The 19,570-nt window shown below is 40.8% G+C and overlaps 1 protein-coding gene across 1 annotated transcript in view; it reads left to right on the forward strand.

The window, feature by feature from the left end:
• Positions 1-11,072: 11,072 nt before the first annotated feature.
• Positions 11,073-19,570, forward strand: part of PTN (pleiotrophin) — a 77,265-nt gene continuing 68,767 nt past the window's right edge. The window contains exon 1 of the mRNA XM_064420909.1: positions 11,073-11,423. The gene's annotated coding sequence lies outside the window, so the exon portion shown is untranslated. The remainder of the gene's footprint in view (positions 11,424-19,570) is intronic.

Genomic DNA, 19,570 nt, shown 5'->3' on the forward strand with positions numbered 1-19,570 from the left:
CCTAACCAATATGAGATTTTTTGGAACCTCTCTGTTAAGTTTCCTCACTAGATTACAGAAACAATTTGTGTATATTATATAACCTATATATACATATATATATGTAAGTTGTATAATACAAATGTAGATTAATTTATATTGGTGGGGACATCTGACCCAGTCTTACACTCAAACTAGAGTCAACTTTGAGGTTAGGGCAGGATTATCAGGGTTGGATCCTTGCATTTAGGACCCTTATTTAGGTCATACCAAGGCTTTTATTGGATTTTTATAAAAGCAGAAGGAAAGAAAAAAGTATTTGCTGTAAGGAACAGGGAATATGAATTGAAAAATGGAAACACAAAATGTGTATGATTTTCAGAATCAGGTGCTGAACACAGACAGCTAAAGAGAGACTCCTTTGCTCAAAGTCACTCAGGAAATCACTGGTGGGTGTAAAGAATAGACCTGAAAGTCCTCTGACTCCCATTGTGTTAACCTCACATCTGGCAAATTCTATTGCACTGTGTGTCTCCCATTGAATTTTCTTGTTTCTGCAGTCTCTTGTGCCAAAGGTATTTTCATGAACTTGTGCACTTTTCTTTCAGTTCTTAGGGTTTGTTGTGGGTTGTTTTTTTTTTTGTTCCCTGAAGCTAAAAGTTGTATCCCTATTGTGCAGAAAATAGGAAACAGATTTGTTCTTCTCAAATGTGTTGGATCTTTAAATGGAAACTGGGAGGAGAAGGAGGCGACAGCCTGCAGCCCTGTCACATTCTTTCCATTGATACACATGGACATCAGGAAAAAGTCTGATTCTGATCCCCCAAAACAATAGATATGGAAATGTTTTCTCTCTGTTTAGTTTTTCTTCTGTCCATCCTAATGTGAGCATAGCAGTAAAAAGCACTACAGGGCCTGGTCTAAGTCTTGTGTTCTCTGTTAGTCAGTGGAAAAAGAGAGCTCTGCTTACTCCACAGGTTCAAATACCACTGCACTGGCCAACAACAACAACAACAACATGGTTTTATCTCAGTGTGAGCTGAACCTGACAGATTAAATAATGATCTGTTCAGGGTACAGCTGTGTTCATGCTTACCCAAACACGGCCGTGGAGGAGCAGTGTGCTTGACTGGAGGAAGGAAGCACATAGAATTTCCAGGTAAGCAGGCAGGACATTCCTCATCTTCCTGCCACAGGGGTGTGAGGTGGAGGTTCCCATGGAGGTGTCATTATGTAGATACAGCTCAGCCAACTGCCTCAGGCCTCAGTGACCACTGCCTTCCAGTCCTCTTCTTGTCATCATTTTCTTCAATAGCCATGAAGAAAGGGAATCTGATGAGATCTGGTGCAGCCACAAGTCAAAGAGCAACCAGTGCCAGCATGGTTTGTCCTGGAATGGGAGAGGGCAAAATGCATGGGCTGAAGTTCCAGCCAGGGGGGCAGAGGGGTCAGTTCCTGTCTCACACATACACACACAGAGGCCAGCCAGCATCCAGAGGCTTGAACTTAGCATTTATTTTCCTTACTAATTAAAAAAAAACACCAAAAAAACCCACCAGCAAAAAACAAACAAACAAACAAACAACAAAAAAACCCCAAAACTTGCTTTAACTTATCTTAACCATAGGGATAAGAACCAGTATAGAGCATGAAGTAATATTGGTGAAGTTTTCAGTTCTCAGATGAAATGTGCTAAAGTTTTTAATAACAAATGAAGAAAACTAATTATTCTTATGGTAAAATTACTGTTCCGTGCCCTCCTTTTTCATTTGCCTCGATCTTTCAAACTTACCTTTTGAAACAATTATGCCCATTCTTGGCTGTTGCTCTGAAATATTAATTAAGGAAAAAAAAACAAGCAACACAAAAAAACAGACCAAAAAAGCCCCAAACCTTGACTAAAAGTGACTAATTTAATCCCCTTCATATGTTAATTGCACAAAGGCTTTTAAGAGTTCATAGTGAAAAATTTGGCACAAGAATGAGGGTCAAAACCAGCAGTTCAATCCTGCCCTGTGTCTCAAGTATTGATGAGATGTATGAAACAAGACCTCTTCAAGCTGGAGGACATTTAGTTAATGACTTTAACAGCTATGAATGCCACAATTTTAACAGTCAAGTTGGTCAAGTAATTCTGCACAAGGGTAACAGGAAATCACTTTCCATTTTCTTTAATTTATCTTCATTTTTTAGACAGCCTGAGCTTAAAAATGGTCTGAATTCTGAAGAGGTTCCAAATCCAACACTCTTCCTCCTCTCAACCATCCCACATAAAAAAAGGACCTGAATGTTAAAACAATATTGTTGGCCTCTCTCAAATTCTGTTCAATAATCTTAGTGGGTGGGATATGAATTTTGAATGGTTGTAATCAGAGGAAAGCTTGAATCAGTCATGGTTTTGAGACATCTTGGGTGATACCTTGATGTCCCAGGAATTGCAATCCTGAAGTTTTATAAACATATTATTTTTGCAGCCTGAGAACGTGTAAATTCCAGTGAATTTACCTGCTCTGTTTTGTTTTGTTTTTTTTTTTCCCCTTCCTTTAATAACAGTAAGCCCAGCACAATTTGCCTTGAATCCCCTCCCTAGAACAATTCTCGTAGCAAAGTACCAGGTAATATTTCAGACTCAGTCACACAGCTGGCTTATTGTGCTAGTGAGGAAAACCACAGGTGAGAATCAGCTCCACAGCGAGCAGAGCCCAGACACAGTGTGCCTGCACTGGGATCTGGGCATTCCTTACAGGATAAGTTTTCCTCCTAGCCAGGCTGGGGCAGCAGGGGAATCCAGCTGTGGGGGTTCATCTAGGATTTAATGAAAAGGTTATCCCTGTTAATAAACCAGGATTCCATGGAGGATGGCGGTTTCCCGTCCAGATCAGGTAGTGTGTCGGTTTGCATGGATTTCACCCATCTTCACTTCCCAATTTCATGAGTAAACAAACCCACAAAAGAAACACTTGCTAAACAAGTTCGTGGATTCCCAGCACTTCTTTCATCATCAGAACAACCAGGGGAAAAACACTATATAAAAAGCATTGAATTACATTTGTGACCTGGTCCTATGCCTATGCTTCAAAATTAGGTGTTTTTAATTTTTTTGACCAACACTGTAGGAATAATTTGAAACATAAAGGGAGTATCATTTTACAACATTCCAAAACAATATTTCATCTGGAAAATGAATGGTACCCATAGATGCTGGAGTAAAGACAGGCAATGCAGCTAGAAAAGTGCTCCTCATTTCCTATCCCAGACAGCTGAAACAAAACAGATGTCACACACACACAAAAAAAAGGGAAAAAAATAAAAAAGGAAAAAAAATTAATCAAAATGTAAAACATGTCACCAAAGAAAGAATTCAGGAAACAGTGATACAGGGTCATACACTCATATGAACTCCTTGTTAAAGACTCATGTTTTCTACCTCCTGAAAAGATATGATTAAGGAAATGGAGATAGGCAAATTGTACCAGAAGCATGGGAATTTTGTTAAATATTTGGAGCACTCCAATAAATTCAATATTGCCTTTAGGCAGTTAACTGTGGTTCCCAAGACAAATCTGGTGGTGTTGCTGCTGTCAACTCCTTGCAATTTCTAGATGTGCATTATTTATGCTGTTCTAATCAGATCTTATATTAGCATCATTTAGACAAAGAGAAGGATGCAGGTTATTTAAAGAGAGAGGGATGAATGCTGAAGAGACAGAACTCAACTGTTTGGAACGGTCTACTTTGCAATATCTTAACATTTAGGTAGAATAATTAGAAAAAGAGCAGCCTGGGGAGGTAAAAACAATTCTGAAGAATCTCATGTAGCACTGAAAAGGAAAATGGAAAAGCAAAAATACTGCTACTGAAGTACAAGTACATACATCCTCTTAGGTTCTGAATATAATTTCATCAATAATGTCATATACTAATTAATTAGCATTAATACTAAAATTAGGACAAAGGGAACCTTATCTAAGATTGTGTTCCTCTGTTTTAAACATTGCATAAATACTACTAAAAAACCATCGTATTTTCAAAAGGCCTAAAGTACCTGAGGGATCTTAGAAAACAGGATGAGAACCTGTTCCTATCCACTTCTTGGCAGAAATAGGACTAATGACCAGAAGAGCTGTGGATGGTACAGGGTTACCCTGATTGTTCCCTCTCCTCAAAGTAGAACCAAGTTTCTTTGCTCAGACATAACTCCTTTTAAAATATCCATAATTTCACTGTTGATATGAATGGTAAAAGCAAAATTATTACAAGCAATAGCTGCGGTGGTTTTGTCGAAATGAGCATAAAATTAGGATTTTTTTAAGTGAAGTCAGAAATTATTCTGCATGGGAAGATAGCTTCCCCTGTGTTCTACCCCCTTCAAATTCCCAATATGCAAAGTAAACTACTGAAGTGAAGGATGTACTAGAGGAAATAACCAAAAGAACAACATGTGTGGCTATTTTATTGAGTCTTTCTCACTATGTTGACAGTTCCAAGAATTAAAAAGGTGAAAAAACTCCCACCACCTCTTGTGAGAAAGGCTCCAAGTGTTAAACATTTTATATGTATTATATATTATAATATAAAATTTATGATATAGAGTTTGACACATATTCTGAGAATTTTTATTGACTCTGGATTTTTTTAGCAATGTTTTAGCATTTATATTCTGAGATTTTCCCATGTAGCGTAAGTGGAAGAATCAGGACTTTCTCCCCTGTGTTTGCACTTTTTACTATGGAAAGCTGCATGTCTAAAGCAATCACATAATTCTGGGAACTAGGTCTTTGGGGAAAAAACTGACATCATTTAGCAAGAAGTGTTAGCATTGCCCACAGTAATCCCCATAATTTGATATCAGAATGAAATTTTAAATGTTTTTAAAAGATTTTAATGTGCACATTTTTTTTTAATAACACCCAGTCCAGGTCTAGGCCTGTGGATGATGATGATGCCACATTTTGTTAAACTCCTGAGCATGAAAGCCTAGATCAAGCTGACGTTGAAGCCAACACCATCCCACAGGAGTTTCCATCAAAGATGTATTGTGCTTTATGAGGGCCATGCAACTGGCTCAAATCTCCAGCAAGAAATTGCCAGTAAGTTAAGAACAGATGTACCCAATTTTGTTCTTATGGGCAAAAAAATCCTGGCCATTACATTAACTAATGAGGTATTGCACATGTGCAGGTTATAGCTGTTCGTCCTTCAGTTCTTATGTTTTTAACAGCAGACATTTATGTAGGTTTCTTGTTATCTCTGGATGTGATATGGCCCAAATTTCCCATTTGCCACAGCTGTTCCTAAAAAAATGGTAGCAGGGAAAGAGTACTACACAACCTTAATAAAATTTCACTTTTTATTTTATTCTCTTGTGAAAATATCTATCTATTTAGCTACTCTTAAAGTGCTTTGCAACCCTATCATCCTCAGAAGCAACCATTTTAGGGCCTGAATTTTATTACGTGCTACTTAATGGATGAGTTGCTGCCACTTCCACAACTGTCAGTCTCAGTGCATGCTTGCCTTTACTACAGTGACTGCCACTAACTAAAGTGAAGAAAAACCTCTCTGTTAGTACGTGCAAGCTTGTACTGTAACCATTGAAAGCTGATGAGCTTAACTGTGAACTGAGCCACCAGAGTCTTGGGAAAAACAGCTATAAAGAACTCTCAGTAATGCTATTTCTGAATATGTTTGATAATTATTTGTCAATATTATTTTCTCAGTGTTCCTTCTATTGCTGTGATTTCACTCAGGTTCATAATCAAGGATTTAGCTGCCTGTTCTGCAGTTGCTCTGAAGGAGAACTCTTATCATTTGATTGTGCATAAGAAAAAATTGTTAAAACCACTTATATTTGTCTTTAAAGGTGAAGTTTAGCATCATTATAATTACACAGGTGAACTCTTTACAAACTGACAAACAAATCTGATGGCAAGAGAACATTCTGGTAAGTGAAATTTCTTTGTCCAAACATTCAGGCTCAGAGTTGTGCTGGTTGCATCATATTGTGGATGCAAAGGGTGTTGTAATGGTTGCTCCCAAAATACTAACAATACACCCTAAAGGGAATATAGTAAGAAATATTTTTTTTTATTATATAGACACAATTGGATTGAAAGTTAATGATTATGTATTTTAAAACGTGGCTTGTGATTATATAGACACAATTGGATTGAAAGTTAGTGATTATGTATTTCAAAACTGGATTATGTTTTGTGTCATGATTTAGCTCATAGGGAAAGGATCAGAATACTTCTAATTTTCTAATCACTTTCCTGCTATAGAGTTAGAGCCTCTAATCTGTTATTGCTTGCTTGGCAGAGAGTAAAATTGACCATTTCAGTCCAGTGCCCAGGGCAAAGCTATTTAGTACTGTGTCTGATGCTAGCTGATTGTCTTAATGAAGCATCAAGGACTGTTTTGGTGGGATTATAAATGCTATCTTCTCTACTTCTAAAGCCAGTCCTTTCATAGAATAGTTAGGCACATGGGTATAGTGCCTTGTGAAAAAATAGGTATTAGCAAATCAGGTTCTTCCTGGGAGAAATTGAAAGGGAAATTTGCATTCTAATTTTAGAGTAATTTTCTGTCATAAGTTTGAAATCAATTAAAAATGTGAATTTTATTGGTTCATTTTCAAAGGAAAAACATGCTGTTTCTGCATTTTGCTTCAATTCTATAATGCAGTGACAAACCCCCAGAACACAGAACAGAAGTGGTAGCTGTTACTCAGCTCTTCATAATAAAACACCATTTTCTTTTGGTTTAAATTTCTCCACAAACTGTAAAACTAGAGCGAAATGAACATGTTTGTTTAGGTAAAAAAAAAGGTGATCATATACTCAAGGCAATTTTTTTTTCATCATAGCTAAGGTATTTTATTTTTAATGCAGTAGACTTCAAATCCTGGCTATGTAGGACTTCAATTCCCAGGATTGCCAGCACAAACAAAAGAAGAAAGTAGTGAGAGAAGCCAACATATGAAGAGCAGCCTTTTAAATGCTGGGGATCTGGAAAGGCCTGCTGTGTTGCATTATATTTGTGGATTTCAAACTGCAGCATGCAGATGTATGCACATGAATAATTTTGAGCAGAAGAGCTTTAATCCCCTTGTAGAAAATAGAGTCAGTCAAATGTGTAAAGTTACGACACGTATTCATGGTGTGGTGACTGAAGCTTAAGATCAAGTTCTGGGCCACTGACTTTGTTTTCAAATATCTTAAGTTTTTAGCATATGTGCATGAAAGAATAACTCTTCTGGGTTCATGCTGTTGCCATCGTCTTCCATATGCCCCTAGGAAATCAGATTTTTTATACTCTGGATTATTTTAATATTAGAGAGTAAGGTATGAATTATTATTTCTGAACTCCATGGATTTTTCTACTCCAATTATAAGATTGATAGTCTCTGTGATGATAGTGTGAGGGCTTGAAATGAATGATAGAGTGAGAGGGTACACAGCTCAGAAGTCGTTGATTTCAATCCTCAATGCATTCACTAAATAATTCAGTATCACTAATGGAAATCTGATCTGAGTGCGGCCGTCGGGATGCAGGGCACTCAGTTGCCAGGGCTTGGCAGCTCAATAGCTTGGGAACAACAATGGAGCAAAAGGTGAAAAAGCCTTTAAACTGTTGTGAAGTTCTCCTCTCTGCTTTCCTGGAATCATGTTACGTTTTCCTGGTGCTGCTGTTGCTGATGGCTGGGGAGAGCAGGGAAAGAAATTGATATTTACAGTGGAGCTGAAACAAACAAGGCAAGCTCAGCTCCAGCTGACCTTCTAACCTGCTCAGCAGTGGGACCAAAAACAGGAAAGTTCTTCTTGAGAGAAAATTGCATAAAGCCTTGTCCTCTGACTTGCTCTCTGAACTTTAGAGTCAGAATTTTTAAGGCCGTCTTTGGAAAAAATGTTCAAACTGCTGTTAGAAGTTCCAACTATCTCTTTCAGGTGGTTTGTGAAATGATTAGCTAAGAGTAATAAAAAACCCTAGCTCCAAAGAGAAAATTTGGTGCTTATCTTTTTTTCAAACGGAAAAAGACACCTAATTAAAGGGAACTTTTTATGGGGTGCTTTCTGTAGTTTGGCAAAAACTGTATCTAAAGTTGGGAGCTTCTTTCCCCAAAAGAATTTACTGATTGAATTGAGACTCTAATTAGGACCTAATACTTTTGGATTGTTTACGAGATCATTTGCCTATGGCACCAATCAAAGGTCCTTTTACAGCTTGTTTTGGCCCTAACCTTCAGTTTTCCTTTTTAAGAGATATTTCAGCTCTGTCTCACTCATTAGGTTGTACATTTTTGCTTCAGGTAGCAAAGAGGATACATGAAAACAGAAACTGGACTTCTACAGCTGCCAGTCCATTCCTCACCACTGTTTTTTTGGGGTTTTTTTTTGTTTTTGTTTTTTTTTTTTTTTTGTTTTTTTTTTGGGGGGGGTTTTTTTTGTTTTGTTTTTTTTTGTTTTTTTTTTTTTTTTTTTTTTTTGTTTTGTTTTGTTTTTTTTAGTGGAACCAGCAGCTGTAAACTAATGTTAAGGATTTTAAAGATAAGTATCCCTGACAATTTGTGAGCAAAGTCTCTTTTCTCGGTTACCTTTGTGTTCAGACTAGAAAAGTAATAACTGAAAAGTATTTTTTCAGTAGGGATTTTTCTATATGTCACAAGAAATGTTAACTAATCTGCAGTTCCAGAGATCATGCAGCAATTATATCATTGTCTAGGAACAAAACTCAGGAGAGACAAAACAGCAGAGAAGATCTGGAGATAAGCTTCCCAAACTTTAATATCCTTTTCTTAAAGAAAACATCTCTGTGAAAATAAATGGTCATAGCTTATCTTCCATCCATTCCTTTTCTCCATGCTGTACTGCTGTTTTCCACTGGGAAGCAGTGCCACAGACACCTTTGAGACTTTGAATAACATAGTTGGTGACCTTTTTTCTTGGCCAAAGAAGTCACATTTGTCCTCTCAAGACTGCTGTATTCACTGTCTCATTGTTTTCTCTGTCTTAACAGGTTCTGTCTTAATAGCAAAAGTTCAGTCAAGAAATTCAAGTGTTATGCTCCATTAATATCAAATGTATCCAACACAGTGAGCAATTTGGGGCAAAGAATATTTTTCCTGTATTTGTACAGTGCTTGTTGCAATGGAAACCTCAGTTAAGCCTCAAGGTGCCATTGAAACAATAAGAACATTAGAAAATATTTAATTTTTTGGCAATCAAAAACCAAGGTACTCCCTTTTTCAGTCATGGGTGTTTTGAACAATTATCTGTCCCCTGAGAAACTCTGCTAACCTTGTTAGCAGTTTTATTTTGGAGATTCTGAGCCAAATAACACACAAAACTAGTTTCTATGCATGTAAACTCAGTTTCAGGAAAATAACATCGGAGCCATGAAAAACTAGGTAAGGAGAAAATCTGGGAGCAAATTTGGTCGAAGATTAACTCTTGACATTGCTTCCAAATTTAGAGGCCAAACGAGACTTCTAACATCATGCACATCTTTGTAAAAAGCAGTTCCTTTCTCCAAAGTTTCCACTGTTTTATGAAAATGCTAAGCTTGCAGTGTCTTGGCTAACACTCAGATTTCTGTGAGGGAAGTAAGAAATCTCTTAGCCCATTCTGATGCAATCTGTTTTGGTTTTGGTCAAGGTGAACTTAGAGCCATTGCTCTGTTTCCTACTTTGTAACTCAGGATCGATCATCTGAAATGTCCTACAGTGGTTGTATGGAGAATTTCTTGGGTCTGCAAAGTGTCAACCACTACCAGGTGCTTTTTGATGGAAAGTTTCTTTCTCTAGGTTCTTGTCATGCTTAGCACCGTGCTGCCAGGATTTCACTGAGAAGACCTCAGGAAGGTGCAAGCTGGCTAGCAAGCATTAATTCAGCCTTGCAGGCTCTGAAACATGAATGCCATTTAGTGTTCCTTTCCACTCATCCAGCTGCTAGGAGGGATATTCTCTCCACCTCAAGCCATCACTTTACACTGCAAATCAAAATTGTTGTTTTAAATTACATCACTGTCATTAAACCTGCTGGTGGTGCAAATCCCGAACAGCCATGCCAGGACTGAGCACATAACTGTGTGATGAAAAGAAGATGTCAAGGTGTGGATGGAAAGGGTTAGTTTACTTTACTAAGAAGGACTCCAGGTGAGTGCAATTGCCCGCTCTGGGACTGGCTGTACAGTGCTTTTCATTGTCACAGATGGTAGGTGTTAGATGATGCAATGTGTACGGTGCCAGACAAATTACTTTTTTAGCTCATTCCTCTGGAAACAGGAGGGGAATCTGAACTGGATTTCTGTGCAAACCTGGAGCAGGAGCTGCAAGCTGCAAACCCAGCTGAGACTTAAGCAGTGAATGGGCCCAGTCTTTCAAATGAAGGCAGAGACTTGCTCTGGGGAGAGGGAATTACAAAGAAATTGCCTGGAGTTTGGAACAAGTCCATGTAGTTTTAAATTAAGCTGTGGATTGGGGAACACTCTTACTCAGTGGATGTAATGAAGCTAAAAGTTGGAAAAGCCTGCTTCTAAATGAAAGCCCTGATACAACTCCAACAACGGCTATGACCAAAAGCGTTGAAACGGCATGGCAAAAGTTGTTCTCATGGCGCTTTTAGGCCAAGTGGAAATTAAAAGCTGGGGGTGCGGGGCTGGGGGGAGAAGGGCTCGGCTGTGGGTTTTTAATTTTTTATTTATTTATTTTCTTGTTTCCTACTCCCGAGCAGTACTTCCAGCCTATCACTCCATGGTGAAAATGGCAAGCTGGAAGTCAGCGAGGCCGAAGTTAGAGCTCTCCAAACTCTGACAGCCGAAGGCGACAGGGGCAAAAGCAGCTGAAGCCCCGCACCGGCCGGGCTGTAGGGCGAGGTGCCTCTCCCTCTCCCTGGGTGACGAAGAGGAGGGCAAGCTGCTGGGCTAATAAATCCAGTAGGGACGCTCGGGCGAACCCGGCTGCAGCAGCTCCCCAGCGGGCTCTCCCCGGCGCGCTCCTCCCGGGGGAGCTGCGGAGGAGCAGAGCGGAGCAGAGCAAAGCGGTTCGGCCGCGGTTCGGTCCCGTCCCCGCCCAGCCCAGCCCAGCCCAGCCCAGCCCCGGGGCGGGGGCGCGGCTGCCCCGCGGGTGACCCGCCCGGCGGGCGCGCCCCCTCCGCATCACACGAGGGGGCAGCGCGGCCGCTCGCTCTGCCCCGGCGCCCGCCTGCCTTCCCTCCTCTCGCCGCCTCGCCGCAGCCCGGGCTCCGCCGAGTCAAAGCGCGGATCAGGTTCCCTGCCTCCAGTATAAAAATCTCGGCGAGAAAGCTCCGGCGGGAGAGAGAGCGGAGCCGGCGAGCCCGTCCGTGAGGAGCGCAGGGACGCGCGGCGGCAGAAGCAGCCGCTGCTCACCGGGGACGGTCGCGGCTCGCCCCTTTCCGCTGCGGGAGAAGAGCTCTTTGCCGCCCGAAGTAAGTCCGAGGCAGCGGCGGGCACTCCCGGAGTCTGCCCGAGGGACGGTGCCTCCAGCGCTTGTTTCCCCGGGGCAGAGTGGGATGCGCTTCCCCTCGTCCCTGCCGCGGCTCCGGGACACTTGCCCCAGCAGGACTCGGCGGAGGGTGGCCGGCCAGAGGGGCCGTGGCATTGGGTGGGAGCAGCGGTGCACCTGAGGGGGACACCCGAGTCCCGGTGGTGGGTGAGCTCTGGGAGCGCCCAGGGCTGCGCTTTGCCGGGTGGGGAGCGCTGCCGCCGTGCTTCGGTCCCCGGGAGCGTTTAAATGCCAGTGCAGGGTGCGAGGGACAGCGGTGGGGAAGGGCGGCTGGAGTGTTCGGGCAGGTCCGTTTCGAAGGACAAAAGGGCAGCGGAGCGGCAAACCCCCTGCGGGTCCCAGTTCCCCTGTGCCAGGAACGTCCCGGCTGGAACTCGGGAGTTTAAATTGTACCTTCAGACCGAGCTCTTGGGCTGATGTTTTTCTTGGGACTTTGCCTTCTTATCGCTGATTTATTCCTGGTGAAACAACTAAATCTAGCAAGTGCTGATAGATCTATCTGAAACTGCCGTCGTTAGTTTTTGTCTTCTCCTTCCTCGGGAGGGATAGGCTGGGGGAAAATCTGAACTAACAATGGTGAAAACACAGTTTCCTCTTTGTTGAAGAACGTATATGTGATTCTGCAAATGTTTCATGGTTTCCAGCCCCGGTGCTTCTAACTCCCTACCCTCCTTTCTGCTCTCCTTATTAAAAAGTACAACTTTTCACAGAGGAGGGGTAGTCTCCATCCTGCGGGAGCTTATCTGCTCCTTTTACCTCTTCCACCTGGCTGTCGCACCTCTCTTCCACATGGCCAGTGGCTTTGCCTTGGTGGTGAATGGCTACTGCACTTTAACTTAGTGGTACCCTCGGGAGCTGGCTCCTAGGATGTACACCTGAGAGACTGGCTGGTTCTTGGGAGCGCTGGGGAAAGGTTTGTGACAGGAGTTAAATCTTTCTCTGCCACATAACCCTGCGGCTATGGTTAGTGGTGTTTTAACTAGATCCTGCTTGCTTGCAATGACTTGTATTACAGTAGAGGAACATCTTACCTGTGGCTCATCATCTCTTTAGTTGATGTCCTTTCCTTGTTTTCCCTCTGGGCACTGATTTTTTTTTAGCTTTTAGCAAAGCTCAACTTTTTGAACAAGAAATAAACAATGTGTGTAACTGACTGTATTAGGGAGAAGGAGGGAAGGAATGGAGAGAGAGAAAGGGAGAAGGAAAGTAAAAGTTGTTACAAAGAAATACCTGGGTTTTTATGTGTTCTGAGCAGTGTTCTTAAGCTGATTACAAAACAAATTTAATGTTACTGTGTGTTTGTTTTGTTCTGTTTGTTTCTGTTTCCTCCCTGAAAAAGAATAAGAATTAAAAAAAGTCTGAACTTTTGATCACGAGAAATAGTTTGAATGGAAACAGAACCAGTGTATTTGTGACAAAATTTGTTAATTTGCTGTAGGAAAGAAAATTTGGAAGTGCATGGAGAGGGTACTTCATCAAACTAAAAAAAAGCCGAAAAACCAAACCCCCTTAACTGACCCCAAAAAGCTGCAAAACCAATTCCTGCTGCATAATTTAGCAACTTTTGCTAATGAGAAGCAAAGTGGAGATTTAATAAACTCCAGGCTGCACTAAACTCTTCAGTGATTTTTTTTTTAATGTATGAAGCTTTGGGTGAAACTGAAGGACTGAAACTCGCCGACTTTACTCCTGAGTCAGCTCTTGGGTGGGGAAAAAGGGAAGCCACCAACAAACCTTTCTTTTACAAATGGTAAATATTAATTTACAGTGTAGAAGTGGCCTAAGAAAAACAGGTTTTTGCAGTTATCCAGATGTCTATCCCCAGTTATTTGAGATACAGTCTGTGGCTGATGTATCCTTGCCAGCAGAAGGTTTGTCTCACTATAGGATTACAAAACATAGTGCTGCTATCCCAGTACCATATGCCTGACACTAGGGACACTTTGGAGGCTTATCTTATTCCTGACACAGCTGTACTGGTGGATGTTTTGTGTAGATTAATCTTTCTGCCACGAATGTGAATATTATTACTTAGTGAACTTTCAGCAGTCGTTGCTTCAGTAAGGTACTTCCTTGACACGTCCTCTATTTCTTCTTGATCATTCTGGGAATGGTTATTCCTGACTCCTTAGACAACAATTAAAAAGAATTCTTTACAGGAGCTCTGAAAATGCACTCATTGAACTCATACTATTTTTTTTTCTGTGTGTGTGTTTGTGTGTGTTGGGTTTTTTGTCAAGGAAAATACAATTTATCTAGTGTTATGGTATAACAAGTGTTTTAGTGTAAGACTAGGGCATTAGGGATGGAGCTGGCATGGCTCATTGCTTCTGCTCTGTTCAGGCCCCCTCATTACCTACATTCCCAACTGTGGCGTTTTCTGTGGGAATTGCTCTTTAACAATGTATGCTTTGCTTCGATATTTACAACCTCTTGCTGGTCAGTGTATCAAAAGCATTTTCATTTAGAGGATGCATTTCAGGACTTTAATTGAGGAAATCTCTTTGTTCCGGGCTCCATAATAAACCATACAAAATGCTGTCTTTGAACGAACTAGGTCACTGTAACGCGTGCACACACAGAGTGATTCTCATCTGCTTAGGGTAGCGACACTCGCTTGAGCCATATCCCTGGTGAGCTTGTCCCTGATTTATCCTTCTTGGACTGGCTTGTTCACAGGGAGCTTATGCTGAAAATTCACTGCTGGAGGTCATTCTCCATTCTTGGCATCTCTGGCAGCCTTAAGCTTAAATTGCAGCCTCATTTTCTATCCAATCAATACCACTCTTATGTCGCCGAGTTTCCATGGTGCCCCCAATCTTCTGTCTACATATTGATGTCTGACAGCAGGAATAGCATTCTGTGTCACTATATATACTTACTGAACCTGTCAAAACTATTTAGGGTCTGTCGCACTAATTTATATCCATATCCTGATATTATTTGTATCTGTTAAGCTTTGACTGATGGAACTTGCTGCACTAAGGAATTGGCCCCAACAATGCACTCCAGGGATGGCTCAAGGGATGGATGTTTTGAGAAAGGGGAAAAAGACTCTCTTCTAGAGTAGCTGGGGTAGTCTAGAATCCTTTGAGCACAATAGAGTCATTTTGAAAACATCCAAGTCTCAATGGCTCCAAGTCAATGCTTTGGAAATCATTCTTCATTGTGCTGCTCTGAATGCACAGAGGGTCCTCTCCAGTGGAGCTGTGGAGAGGAAAATAGAAAAGTGGGCATTGTAAAGTGCTCAATGTGTGTTTGAGAGGAGTTCAGGGAAATTTGAGTTAGTTGTCTGACATCAATTTCTTCAGCAGAAGCACTGTGGAAAAATGGAATTAGAGGAGCCAGCAATGTCTTCTGTAATGTGGATGTTTTTGTTTTACTACAGTAACCCACAGAGCAGAGTTGTTGCATAAGAAATGGTATGGCAGTGTCTCTGTGGACTGACAGAGCAGCAGAGAAACCAGATCAGAAAAGACACATCTTCTGTATATCACTAAATTTCAGGGCACTGACTACTTGTTACTTGTGTCAGCAGTATTAGGCACTGAATAAAGACCATATCAATTTTTTTAAAATTCAAATATGCTTTGCAAACTGTTGATTCTAGATTGACCAGAAGTGGTCATCAGCTAAAGATCTTTATCTTTTTAATCCCACTCCCTTTAAAATGAGCTTGATCCAACCCATGAAATAAGAGCTGGCAGTCAGTATGGAATTTGCATCTGAATATTTTTTTCTGGGTTGCCAGAAAAAATGATCTTGTGATGCCAAGTTCATCAATATTTTCAGACTCTCTTCAGGCTCCTACAGTTTCTTACCAAGTGAAAAATAAGGACCTTGAAGACTTCAAAGGACCTGTTGCAGGTGTTGGTATTAAAGTAGTTCAGTTTGTTTTTCAGCAATGGTTCACCTTGCCATGGTAGAAATGGTCAGCAGGACTTCACCTAACTAGACACTCTCTTGGCAAATATGTCTCACCTTCTTTTATTCCAAGGAACAGAACGACTGTGCCATTTCAAAATATCTGGCTCTACCTTCTGCAGTGGCACTGTGATGATTTTCTTGTTTTTTAACTTTATTTGCTTCCTTGTCTATATGTGTGGGAGTGACTTTTGAAAAACTGTAGTCGTCTTGCAGGCTGCTTTTTCATCTCTTTCAGGCTGAAGATTGAGAGAACACAGCTGTAGGCAGTTTGATGGGAGATGAGAAGGGGGAATGGGAATGTAATAAAAGAAAGCTGTATTACTGATAGAGCCAGGGGATTTTCACCCTCACCATCCCTCCACTCCCAAAAGCCCTTCCTAGCCTTCCCAGAATGGCACATTCTGGTTTTAATGGGGATGACCTCTGGAGGTGAGGAGATGAGCTAACTATATCTGAGGCAAAATCCAGTTCCATTACATTAAGAAAAATATATTAATGTGTTATTTTGGGCCTTAGGAGCACATTGCTTGGCAAGTGCCACTGATTGCATGGCAGCTGCAAGAGAGGGGTAAAGACTTTTAGAGCAGAAGAGGGTTACAGGAGTTGGGTATTTTCAGATAAAAATAGTCTTTGAAAATAAATAGTGCTTGGGGCTCCTGCACACTGCCATTTAGTAAACTGCAAAGTTTTAAACTGTGCCTTTCTCCTTTGAGGTCTGCCAGCACTATTTCAGAGCTCATTAAATGTTTCACAAGAGCATTATAAAAATCTTCCTTCCTCATTAGTTTCTACACAGTTTCAGCATAACTTGGGCCTTGTAAACATCCCCTATTTAGTTGTGGTTGAAATGATCATCAAATGGCTTTGGGGAGGGAAGAGAAAGAGGAGGAATTCTCTAACACCCCAGTCTAAATCCGTATTTTGACACTGATCTACAGGTAGATAACCACATAAATGAAACACAAATTTTGCCATCTTCAATCAATATTTTTGAAGGACTTCCCTATCTGTACAAAAACTCTCCTCTTAAGAGTAAAACCAGACAGAACAATTGGGAAGGAAGACAAAACTGGATGGGCTCAGCTTTCCTTCCAAAAGCCTCATCTGTTCACCTGGGCTGATGCTCAAATATTTTAGGGAGGCTGGTCCAGCTGAGTGGAGATAGGCACAGGACTATGAGGTGGGTTTCTTAGGCTGCAGTGCAAAGTTGGTCTTCATCTTCTGAGCTCATTAAGGCACAGAGACAACTCTGCTGTTGTCTTCATCATCTGACTTTGTTAATTGCATCTACCTGTGGATTCTTCTGTCCTTAAGGATTAAAAAGGTAAAAAGCCAGATAATTTGACTCCATGGGTATGTTGGAATTGAATTCCTTGTGCATTGACACAACCAGTAAATATATATATGTATCTGTGAAAGCCAGTGTCCCTGCACAGAAATAACTAAATTAACTTCTCAGATTCACTTCCAGTGGATATCGGGCACAGAACTTGTGTTGTTCTCTTTTTTTTTGTGTTTTTTTTTTTCTCCTCAGAGCCATGCAAACAGTGGCATTAGTTTCATAACCAATTAAAGATGATATGACTCTTGCATTTAAGGCTTCCTTGTTTCTACTGGATCACTAGAACAACAGATTCATTTATGTATGTATTTATTTTTTTAGCTCTACTCCTCACACATCATGTATCTCGAAGTGCAAAGGAGCCTTAGTAGTGCAATGCAAATGTATGCACCCATCTGTAGCCAACAACAGAAGGCTCACAGTCTGTAGCATCTTTTCTTCTGTGATAGGAGCATCCAAAATGTGCTTAATACATTATGTAATGGTATTTGTTGTATCAAAAATATCAAAAACTTTGTTTTTAAAGATAACTATTTTAGGTGTGCTTTTTTTTTTCTTTTTTTAGCAGGTTTACAGCATGTGAGCAGCAGTGGGAAGAGTGACATTGTCTCAAAATGCCTATTTTTAACATTTCTGTAATGCTTATTTAGGCATTTTGTCAGATGGTAACGGATGGCTCTTGTAAGGAAGGTTTGTTGTCTTTGAAAGTAAGATAGGAATTGATTTAGAAATAGCCTTGGTAGAAAGATGGCGGTTCTGATATGTTGGTGTCTGTGCAATGGTGCTACAAAGTTACAGCTTGTTTTCAGACAACCAAGCTTCTTCTATTTCAATATTTTTCAGCTCACTAGAAATCATATTCTTCCTGTCTAGAAGAGATTAATATTTAACCAGGCACACATCCTCCAAACATTATTCAGGTGAAGCTGATGTTTCAGCAAGAGCTTCTTCAGAATAAGGAATATATAATTCAGTCTAAGATTTAGAAAGAGTACCTCCTCCTTTGTTTTGGCAACAAATTCTTCAAAATAAGACACAAATGCACTATTATGCTGCTAAATGCTTGTGGCTCTTCTTGTGCTTCTTGCAGCAAAATCTTGTTGCTTTCATTGAAAAAGTGCCTTTGGAGTGATGCATCTTTTAGTAAATTAGAGATAATAGATTTGTTCTGGTATTCTGCCTTAAATCTGATAGAAAAACACTTTGTTCCTTTAGTTCGTCCAATAAAAATTGCATGTTTAGAAGTAGCCTCCCCCCAATCACATTGAACAGAAATAATTGGAAGTTCTTTTTCTGCCTAGGATGGTTTCACCTGGAAAGCCAGGTGAATGGTTTACTGTAGGGATTTAGCTTGCTTTTTGGTGCTGAAAAACCCCTGAGATGCTGTGGTTGCTTCCCAATAGCTTGCGCCACCTGAGTGCCTGGTTGTTTGCTTGGATTGCTGCCTTCCCAGAGGCCAGAAAGATATTTTCCTTTGTGCAAGAGTCACTTGCTTTTATTAGAAGCCTGTCTGGCTGCAGCTGATATGTAGTAGGGACGGCTGGATGGAAAAAATCTACTAGCCAACAGATAGGATTTTCAGCAGTCTCCCAAAAATCCTGCAAGCTTTGATTTGGGAACTTCATGTCATTTCACTTAGTAAATCCTCACTTTGCTAAGCTGTCCCTTCAGCCCATGTTTCTTGTCCGATTTGCGCGTTGTCAGACGCTTTTGCTAATCTCTGTAGTTGATGTTTGCTTAAGTGATTATTTGGCAGGAGTGTGTGAGCAGGCGTGTGTGTGTGATTGCTGCTGGCATGGCAGTTGGTATGATATGGCATTAGCATACTTGTTCTGTGCTCTGGGCCTCCTCCTCTTCTAGGCTTATTTATGCAGCAGAAGGACAAAAAAAACCCCACAAACCAAATCAGAAACCCATGTGGGAGCTGGTTACGGTACAGTGATCCACTGGCCAGTTTGACCAGAGATCTGCAGAGTTCAGAGGAGCCTGAAGGTTTCTCTCATTTTCCTTCTAGTACTAATCCCAGATAGACCATCCACCAGCACAGGATTTGTAAAGAGCTGGCAGGGATTATGGGCTGCCCAAGTAGGGGTATCTGCATTGAATCTTGTCTTTGCTATGCTTGCAAATACCGTGGAAAACTGTATTTATGGGGTGGTAAAGAAGAAAAGGCAAGCTCCTCTCCCTTCATATTTGTTTGCTCTAGATGGAATGTGGGTTTTAGTTTGTATTTTGAATTTATTAATATTGAGTGGTCATTTGGATTATAGGTGTATGTGTTTTAAGAGATGCCATTGTCTTCTTTCCGTCTCTTCCAATTTGAGCTGTAGTCTTTGTGTGTCTTGTACAATGCTGGAACATCTTTATGGGCTCTGAGTTACCTCACTGAGAACAGTGGGATTTACTTAGACAAAGTAAATGTAAAAGTGCATGTGAAATCTTTGCTTGATCAAAGATATAAATTAAGTGCAAGCTTCATTTATAAATTTAACAAAATTAGCGGAAATGAAGCTCTCTGATGACACAGTAGGTGCTTGGGTCCATGCCCTATGTGAGTGGGTGGGATGAAAGCTCTTGTGGGAAGTTTTATAGAAACACTTTTACCATGGGGCGGTTGACAGCTTCACTTGGTATATTTCTGTTTAAGCATGAGCTGCTCTTATATTGTTTTTTTGGTTTTTTTTTTGGTAGAGACAAGTTAATAATGAGCTGAGTTTCTCCATATGGGTGCATAACCCCTGGCCAAACCTGTCCCTGAATGACAAGCTAGTGCTGTGAAGCTTCTGAGCTTATCCTGATGA

The sequence above is a fragment of the Passer domesticus genome, chromosome 5 (genome assembly GCF_036417665.1).
Source record: "Passer domesticus isolate bPasDom1 chromosome 5, bPasDom1.hap1, whole genome shotgun sequence".
In the NCBI taxonomy this organism is placed as follows: domain Eukaryota; kingdom Metazoa; phylum Chordata; class Aves; order Passeriformes; family Passeridae; genus Passer; species Passer domesticus.